The sequence below is a fragment of the Lutra lutra genome, chromosome 13 (genome assembly GCF_902655055.1).
Source record: "Lutra lutra chromosome 13, mLutLut1.2, whole genome shotgun sequence".
Classification (NCBI taxonomy): Eukaryota; Metazoa; Chordata; class Mammalia; order Carnivora; family Mustelidae; genus Lutra; species Lutra lutra.
The window spans coordinates 23,600,015-23,609,486 of record NC_062290.1 but is presented as its reverse complement, the minus strand read 5'-3'; positions in this window follow the sequence as shown (position 1 = coordinate 23,609,486).

Below are 9,472 nucleotides of genomic sequence, written 5' to 3'. Positions count from 1 at the left end.
TAGGTTTTTTTTTTTTTTTTTTTTTTTTTTTTCTCTCTTGATTATGGGTCTCTACGCCGGGGTGAGGTTTAGAACCAGACTGTGTCCCACCCAGTCTCTCCTACCCACTTCTACGTGTTTTTCTTCTGCTTTGTCTGGTGTGTGGTTTACTCAGCCAGCCTTTAGGGTTTTTTTTTTTGTTTTTTTTTGTTTTTTTTTTTTAAAGACTTATTTTTTTTAGGGGGGGAGGGGCAAAGGGAGAGGAGGCTGTCTTAAGCAGACTCTGTGCTGAGCCTGGAGCCGGTGGTGGCGCTCAATGTCAAGACCCTGAGAAACCAAGGATCAGTCGCTTAACCGATTGTGACACCTAGGCGTCCTCTTTAGGTAATTTTAAGAGGAAATTTGTCCATACCCTGCAGCCTACTGAGTGTGTCTGTGGGAGGAGGTGAGCTCAGGATCTTCCTACCTCACCATCTTGAACCAGAACTTAGACTGAGTTTTATACACTCTTCAAATCATGCAAAAGGGGTGGGCCTGCTGCCTACAGGTTTTTAGAGAACGTCCTAGGAAATGAACTTTTAAAGTAACATCAATGCTAAGATGTTATCCTGGAGGCATGAGACATTTTTCAGGGTTTTCCTAAGTGCTTCTTGAGACAATGGCACCTCAGTGATCGAGATTTGAACTCTTGTGATCTGCTTTAATACTGACAAGGTTATTCTAAGGGCTTTGTGCTCTCACACATGAGCAGCATTTCATTACCCCAGATTTCAGCAGAACTTCTGAAATGCCAAGAGTTTGCCTGCTGTTCCCAGCCTCAGTGAAATATAGGCCGGTCCAGCAGGTTGGAGGACCTTACCTTTCAGATGTGGCCCACGGTGAATGTGAAATGCTAAGTCTTTACAGCCAGAGAATTTGAAATGGCCTTTCAGTTCATTAATTAGTAGATGCTTTCGCTACCTTTGACTACCTGGGACTGACGTGAAGGAGAATTTGCCTACTTTGTGGGGGGTCCTGGGAGAGCCATGGTCAATCACAGTGCATTAGAAATGAAAGATTGCAGAAAAGATGATTAAAGCCCCAGTGGCTGCCTTCACAAATGAACTTCAGGAGAAAAAAGCAGTTTAGCGTAAATGTGGCAAGTCTTCATATTGGAGCTTGATGAAATTAAAGGCAATGCCAGGTAATATAAACCGTTGTTGAATCTTTCCTTTATTAAAACTGGGCTAAAACAAGGAGTAGAAATTTGTCAGGTGCAGTAATTACTTTGGTACTTCACTGATGAAAGCTCTCTTGGGCAAAGCCCTCCTCCCATCTATTTTCCATTTCCTCTTGGTTATGCTTTCAGCTGCTAGAAAAGAATAAGTATGAGCTGAGGAGAGGGCAGCCTCCCAGCCTGTTTATGGATTAAGTATTTCTAAGGGTAATCATCATGGTGGTTTTCTCCGTCTTTCATTTGCCCTGAATTACTACCCTGAGAAAATTTCTAGATTATTTGGTCCTAGAATCATACATGTTGGTGACCATAGAAATGGGGGGGGCTCTGATGAGACAGCGTATTTTGCATGTGAAAATCCTATAATCTCTATATTGTAGCCAGGGTGGGAGATGGAAGGAGGATATTGGGGCATTAATAGCTAGATAAAAGAAACTACTAAGAAAGAAATGAAAAGTCCTACTGTACAGTGTGGTCTTTGAAGCAGCCTAAATATCACCTAGAAGCTTGTTAGAAATGCAGAATCTCAGGCCTTACCCCAGAGGTATGTAGTCAGAATCTGCATTTAATGAGATCTCCCGTGATTCTTCTGAACATTATTAGTTCTGGTCTATGCGCATCCCTTGAACTGGGTGCTATCAAAGCTAGGGAGATCTTTAAAACCCAGGGGACATCACAGGTTCTCAGAAGCATTTGAAAAAGGCACATCTGTTGAAGGAATCACACATTTAGTGCTGTTAAGGTAGAAACCAATAGCTAGAACACTAGCAAGTTACACGAAGTTGTTGTAGTCAGGGCAATCGAGCTCTTTCCTCTAATGACTGAAATCCGTGCAGTGTAGAAAGGAGTTAAAACTCCTTGCAGTAGATCTACTGCTTATCAAGAAAAAGGTGCTGGGTGGCCCAGACAAGAGCGGCACGAATGAGTGTCCGATGTGGAGCTTCCAGAGAAGAGCTGCAAGACAGGAGTGTGGCTCAGGACAAAGATTGGTTCCTAATCGTTTTTTGCTAATAGCTTTAACAAAAGCTGTCAGGGAGGTGGAGTGCACAAGAAATCCAGATGCTGGTTATCCATGTCCATTCTTAGTCATATACTGAGTGTCCTTCTCTGTTCACGTGTGTACTTAAATTAACTCTTTCATAAACTGTACATAATTCGCTCACAAGTGGGTTTTGTTTCTCAAGCATGGGGTCGGTTTTCCAGCTCCACTTTTATCGGCTGTGTGGCTTTGACAACCTGTATCTAGGAGCCTCATTTTGCTGTAAAATGAGGGTAACAGTTATCCCCTCATAGGCTTGTTTGAGAATTAAATGAATTAGTACATGTTATTCTCTTAAAAGAGTGCCTGACATGTAGTGAGGGCATAATAATTATTGGTTATGATTACTGTTTATGAAGTCCTCAGATAAAACTATTCAGGTATTTTAAGGAAAGATAGGGAAACCAGGAGGATTTATTCAGCATAGGAAGTCACTCTGCTAGTACTCAAGGAAGACAGGTCCCATCAGTCAGACCTATTATTTTAAGGTGCTCCCTACCTTAAATGTAGGTAATAATATAGAAATTAAATAGGATTTTAAGTAGTCATAAATGGGCTTAAATGTATTTCGATATAGCCAAGATTGAACTCCTTGGAAATTAGAAAAATCCATCATTTTGCTTCTGGTAATCTCATCTATTTTCTTGGACCCGTTCACTTCTTTTTGTTATAGATTTTATTTTCTTATTTATTTAACAGAGACACAGCGAGAGAGGGAACACAAGCAGGGGGAGTGGGAGAGGGAGAAACGGGCTTCCGACCTAGCAGGGAGCCTGACATGGAGTTCAGTCCCAGGACCCTGGGATCATGACCTGAGCTGAAGGCAGACACTTAATGACTGAGCCACACAGGGGCCTCTAGTTTCACTTACTTTGAAAGCCAAACCCACATCAGTAGTTTTTGAGTAAATACTGGTAGTCAAAGTAGTGTGGCTGAATTTGATTCTTTTGTAAAAATTGAGGAATTGAAGTTAATGTGCACCTGTATTATGTAACAGGAATACTAGAATACAATTAAGATATGGTAAAACTATGAAATATTTAGGATCAGCTGGAGCTCCGTAAGAATGAAATGTTTGCTCTTTAAAACAGCTTTAATGAAAAAGTGTTTCTCCCTCCTACTTTGCGGCAGATATCATGTGCATTTTGGAGGCTTTTCTCTTCCTCTTCCTTCTCCCCTTCCTTTCCTATTTCTTCTCTTTTCTTAAAGGGCATTTTTTCAAGGAAATGTCATTTAAAAACACAATTTGTTGTAGGTGAGGGCAATAATCTCAGAAAGCAATGCATTTGAATAGCTGCCCTTAGAGGACATAAAAAAAATGTGTGAAATAAATAAATTTGACCCATGTTATAGACTAGATGTCTGAAACTATTCTTTCTGGTTGTGATTCTGGTCTGACATTGTCATTTCTTGTCCTTTCCTTTTCTAGCCCTCTGTGTCCTAAGTGTGAAATATGGACTAAAATATAAAACCATATATTCAACCAAACCTCAAATCATAGGCCTCTATGATTAGAACCCTGCACAAAAGAATTACAAAAAGCATTTCTAAATAATTAGTCAAATTTCACCTTGTTTAGGAGAATTAGGGTCAGGAGCCAACATAAGACCGCCCTGGGGAGAAATGCAAGCCTTCCTTTAAATATACCAGTTTCCTGGGATAAATGTAATTCCTGAGAATAATTTCTGATTTTCCTTCAGTCTGGGGCCATGTTGGTCAGCCTTTTTGTTACATGGATTTCTGTTTTCAAAGGAGACTTCCTTGCATCTGCTTTCTCTGTGCCATTGAAGATATTGACAATCTCTGCAAAATCAGGAGAAAGAGGTCTTTGGGATGCTAATGCATTACATGCCTAGTCTTGGCCCAGGTGGCCTGGGTTTGGCTTGGCAAGAAGGACATGGCAGAGCTGCAGGGAAGTTCTGAGCCAGCAGGGATTACTGTAATTGAATTCCTGGGCAGCCCCTTGTTGCCTTCCAGCCCAGGCACACTTCTTTGCCTTTTTTCTATTTTCTTTCTGGCTCCCATAAGTAATCTGCAAAGTGGACAATTGGCAGCCAGAAAATCAATTGGCCCTTATATCTCCTCTAATTAATTTCTCATTGTCAAGTACTCACAAGGCATTTGTAGGCAGTAAACTGTTCTACCTGATTTTGATGGATGACAAAGCGGAGATGGAGGGTGGAACATCAGGCCCAGTGCTGTAAGCGAGAGCCCTCCATCTGGACTTCCTCCCCTGTGTGCGTAGGGGACAATATTTTCCTAATAACAAGTTATTACTATCAATAGTAATTATTTAGAGTTATGTTATCTTTTTTGAGCTCTACTTTTATTACATTTTAGTGTTTTTACAAAAACAAACCGTGGGCATTATAGACAAGTAGAAAATAGGGTAGACAAAATGAAAAGTAAAATCATAAGGTACATGAACATTCTTAAGACTTTGGAACGTGCCCATGAGGAACACAGCAGACACAGGTGCTCAGGAAATATTTGATGTAGGAGTGGAATCTTTCAAAAATAGTTCTTATTTCTACCTACCAGCAGATTAAGAGATAATCTATTTGCCTTATACTTGCCAATGCTGTTCAGTTCTTTTCATTTCTTAAATTTAAAACTAATATATTCTTACTATGCAACTATGAGAATGGTTAAAATGAAAATACTGAAAATCCGAAATGCTGGTGGGAGTGTAAACCAATAGGAGCTCTCATTCATTGCTGGTGGGAATTCAAAATTGTGCAGCAACCTTGGCAAACAGTTTGGCAGTTTCACATAAAATTAAGTATATACTTATCGTAAGACTCAGCAAACACTTTTAGGTATCTAAGAGAAATGAAAGTTTGTGTTTGCATAAAAATCTGTACACAAGGGCACCTGGGTGGCTCAGTGGGTTAAACCTCTGCCTTTGGCTCAGGTCGTGGTCTCAGAGTCCTGGGATGGAGCCCCGCATCGGGCTCTCTGCTCAGCAGGGTGCCTGCTTCCCCCCTCTCTCTCTGCCTGCCTCTCTGCCTACTTGTGATCACTCTCTGTCAAATAAATAAATAAAATCTTTTAAAAATCTGTGCACAAATGTCTATAGTAGCTCTTTTCATAATTGCCCCAAACTAGAAACACACTAAATGTGCTTCAGTGGATAAATGGATAAAGACACTTTATCTATGTGATAGGACACTATTCAGTGATATAAAGGAACATATGACTGATGCATGCAACTGCTTAAATAAATCTCACAGGCATTATGCTGAGTGAACGAAGCTGACCTCTAAAGACTATATACTGCATAACATTCTCAAGGAGTCAAAAACCATAGTGATGGAGGGTAGATCCGTGGTTGCCAGGGGTTTGGGGTGGGGAGAGTGTGTAACTGAGAAGTGAGAATAAAGGGGGAGTTTTTTTGGGTGTAACGGGACTGTCCTGTATCCTAGTTGTGCTGGTGGTTCCATGAATCCATATGTGTACTATAATCCATAAAATCCTACATCAAAATACTAATTTTATAGTGTGATAATTTTGAAAACAAAAAAATAATACATTCTTATTGAAAACTACTAGACAATAGGGAAACAAAGGTAAAATGGAAGGTCTTCATTCCTCAACTCCCTAATTCATATCTGGGTGTGTATTCCTTCAGAGCTCTCTATGCCATCCTGACCGGCTTAGTGTCGCGGCAGGACATCAGTGCAGGAGCCACATGGTCTCAATTTGTGTCCAGCTCCTCCACTTACTCATTGTAGCTCTCTGACCTTGGGCACATTACTTAGCCTCTCTGTGTCTATTTCCTTATCTACAAAATGGTTCTTATAGCTATGTTGTAGGTATTTATATAACAAGCACTTGTGTTTGCTATTTTTTACTATGCATACTTATTACATGCACACATAAGAGATTTGTATTATTTAAATACTTTTGATGCTGTCTTTTTTTTTTTTTAAGATTTTATTTATTTATTTGACAGAGATCACAAGTAGGCAGAGAGCCAGGCAGAGAGAGAGAGGAGGAAGCAGGCTCCCTGCCGAGCAGAGAGCCTGATGCAGGGCTCGATCCCAGGACCTTGAGATCATGACCTGAGCCAAAGGCAGAGGCTCAACCCACTGAGCCACCCAGGTGCCCCTTGATGCTGTCTTTTGTTCCTTTCACATTATGTTAACATCTTTCCAAGTCTGTATATAAAGATCTTGCCTACCTCTATGAGTTCCAAAGACTCCATGGTAGTCTATCATATGAAAAATTATATATATTACATTATATAAAATATATCTAATACATTTAATATTAATTTTATATTCTATATTTTGCTTAAATATATATTTAATAATCTTATTGAAGGCACCCTCTTAAACTGTTTTTTTTTTTAATTTTTGAAAAATTTTCTCCACCAATCCAATCCCAATTTTCCAGGATTTATTCACACCTCACAGTTCATTACTGATGTCTTTTCCCCACTTCTTGTCCTATTCTGTCCTATTCTTCCCCTTGCCCTCTCTTTTGAAATATTTTCCATGATTACAATTGGCTTTTGGGAGGCAGTGGAAGGCCTTTGCTCTCAATCCACCATCTTGAATCAGAAGCTGTTATTCTCTCCTAAGGTCCTTTCTTAAACCCATCCTGTGGGTTAGGAGAAATATTGAGACAGAAAGGAGCAGTTGTGGAAGAAACCTGGACCCAAACTGGGAAATTAGAGTGTGACTCCTACTTAGCCATCAGTTAGCTGGATGAAGTTGAGAATTCGCTTTATAGACTCTCATTCTCGATTTCTTCAGCTGTGAAATGATACGGTAGGACTAGATGAACTCTAACATTCTACATTACCTCCATTTACAAAATGAAGACACTAGGGCTCACAGAAATGAATGATTTGCCGATGGCCTTTGTAGGAAGGAAAGTCTAGAATTGAGCCTTGAACATTTCTTTAGATTTCAAATATCAGCTATACCAAGCTGTCCTGAGCAATGTCCCTCAGAAGCTGAGCGTGAAGGGGGAATATCTTCACTGAGCACAACTTCCTACCACATCCAGGACATGTGTTGAAGCGGCATGTGTGACCCCACTCAGGAGGCTGTCCTGAGGTCTGTCTCCTGGGCCTCACACCTCTCTACCCCTGCCGACAGAACTGTGTTCTAGATTGTTGCCTGCTCCAGTCTCTCAGGTGGCAGGGGTTGGGGGAACAGCTCCAGTTTGGCCCAGCCCCGAGAAGCAGCCCTGTACAGATGGTGGTGCGGCTGGTTGCACAGTGGTCGGGCCTCCCAGTGCTGGAGAGCACGGCTGTGCTCATTCCGAAGTCGCTCTGACAACATTCCTCTCCTGGCAGCCGTGTACTCTCTCCTCCAGTCTTGTGCAAGCAAATGGCTTTGCAGCAGTTTCCCTTAGTCCCCGTGTAAGCTAGGAAACAAGCATTGAGCCTATGAATTTGTATGCATCTTACTTATTTGAATCTTTCCACAAGGCTTCCAGATTTAATTTCCCTCTTCTTTTCCATGGCTTCCCCTTGGGTTGTATGAACACATTGATTAAAAAAACAAAACAGGGGCGCCTGGGTGGCTCAGTGGGTTAAGCCTCTGCCTTCGGCTCAGGTCCTGATCCCAGGGTCCTGGGATCAAGCCCCGCATCGGGCTCTCTGTTCAGCGGGAAGCCTGCTTCCTCCTCTCTCTCTCTCTGCCAGCCTTTCTGCTTACTTGTGATCTCTCTGTCAAATAAATAAATAAAATCTTTAAAAAACAAAACAAAACAAACAAAACAACCCCAAAAAGCAAAAAAAAACCCCACAAAACCAACTCAAACAAACAAAAAAACTTCTCCAAACACAAATAAGCAAAGAGAAAATCAAAACCCAAAATATATGCCTCCTACAAACCCATTAAAAGTGCATCTTCAGTATGACCATATCAGCTTTTAATTAGAGTTCGCTTGCTTATTACATGGTTTAAGAATCAAATGTTCCTCTCTTGTCACATACCTTTAACTTCTTTAGATCCAGGCCTCTGGGATTCTAATTTGTAACTTCATTCTTTCCCACCTAGTTCTTCCTTCTCTACTACCATGTTCTGTCTATTCCCTGAGTTGGATACAATCGTATCATCTGGTCAACCTCTGAGTTACTCAAGACCACTCGTTCTCAACTCTAACTCATGTTAGAATCACCTGGAGAATTTAATTTGTGTTGTTCTAGGGATACATGTATTTAAAGGTTACCCAAGTGTCTTATAGGTAAAGGGGAAAAAGAAATTGATGGCATTTGTAAATGGGATCAACTCCTTCTTTCCTCTACCTAGTTAATCTATCCCTTACCTCTTTCAGTGATTCTCAGATAGGAAACAGGAAGTTCCAAGTGGATGGTTTTTGACTTTCGAATATGATGTGACAATGCACTGATCACTGTCTCAGAGTATGGTAGCCCACCCTATGGGCTTATAGGCACTTTCAATAGTCAGGATGAACATCAGGCACAGCACGAGTTTTTGCTTGCTTGTTAACTTTTTCTAGATCATTCTCTCATTCATAGTTTTAAAAACCACAGATGAATTATGTAGGATCTTTAGAGTCCTCAATAAAACAAGAAGGGGAACGAGAGCTCTAAGTGGCAGAAATTTGCATAGAAACAAGGTTTGCCTCTAGTCCTTGTACATTTCAGAATATATGGTACCAGTGTTTGGAATGTTTGTGAGTCTGGTTCTTTTTAAAATACTCAGGGACATCCTGGCTGTAGAGACAGGCATTTTGCACAGGTTGCATGTTTAAGCTCACGGGAAGAGAGTCATAAAGCATATCTTCCATGTCCACCTTCTGTTGGGTATTGAGAAAATTCTTTTCTCTTTGCCTAAGCACCTGTGTTGAATTTGGTAGCTGTGGTGTTTGGACTGATTCAGCAGTAATTAATCTCCAGGCTAATTATGAGCTCTGTTGTCATTTTGCTAGATGTAATTAAACTGCATAGCTGGAGAAAGTTTGGAAACTATGGTTTCCAAGAAAACTCTTCCCTGTAACTTGGCAAGGAGCTCAGGAGTGACAACATAATCAGCCAATTAAAATATAAGCTGGAAGTCTGATGTCCTTCAGGAGGAGTTTACAGGAAGAAGACAAATGTATGTTCACAAGAGGCACCTGCTGTTTTATTGCTGCCTTTTTGGAAAAAGCTTGGAATATTCTAGAGATTTTTTCTCATTAATCCTTTTGATAGCTTTATTAAACAGGACGCACGACAAACATTTTAGTCCCTTTCAGAAAGATGAGATGACTAACGT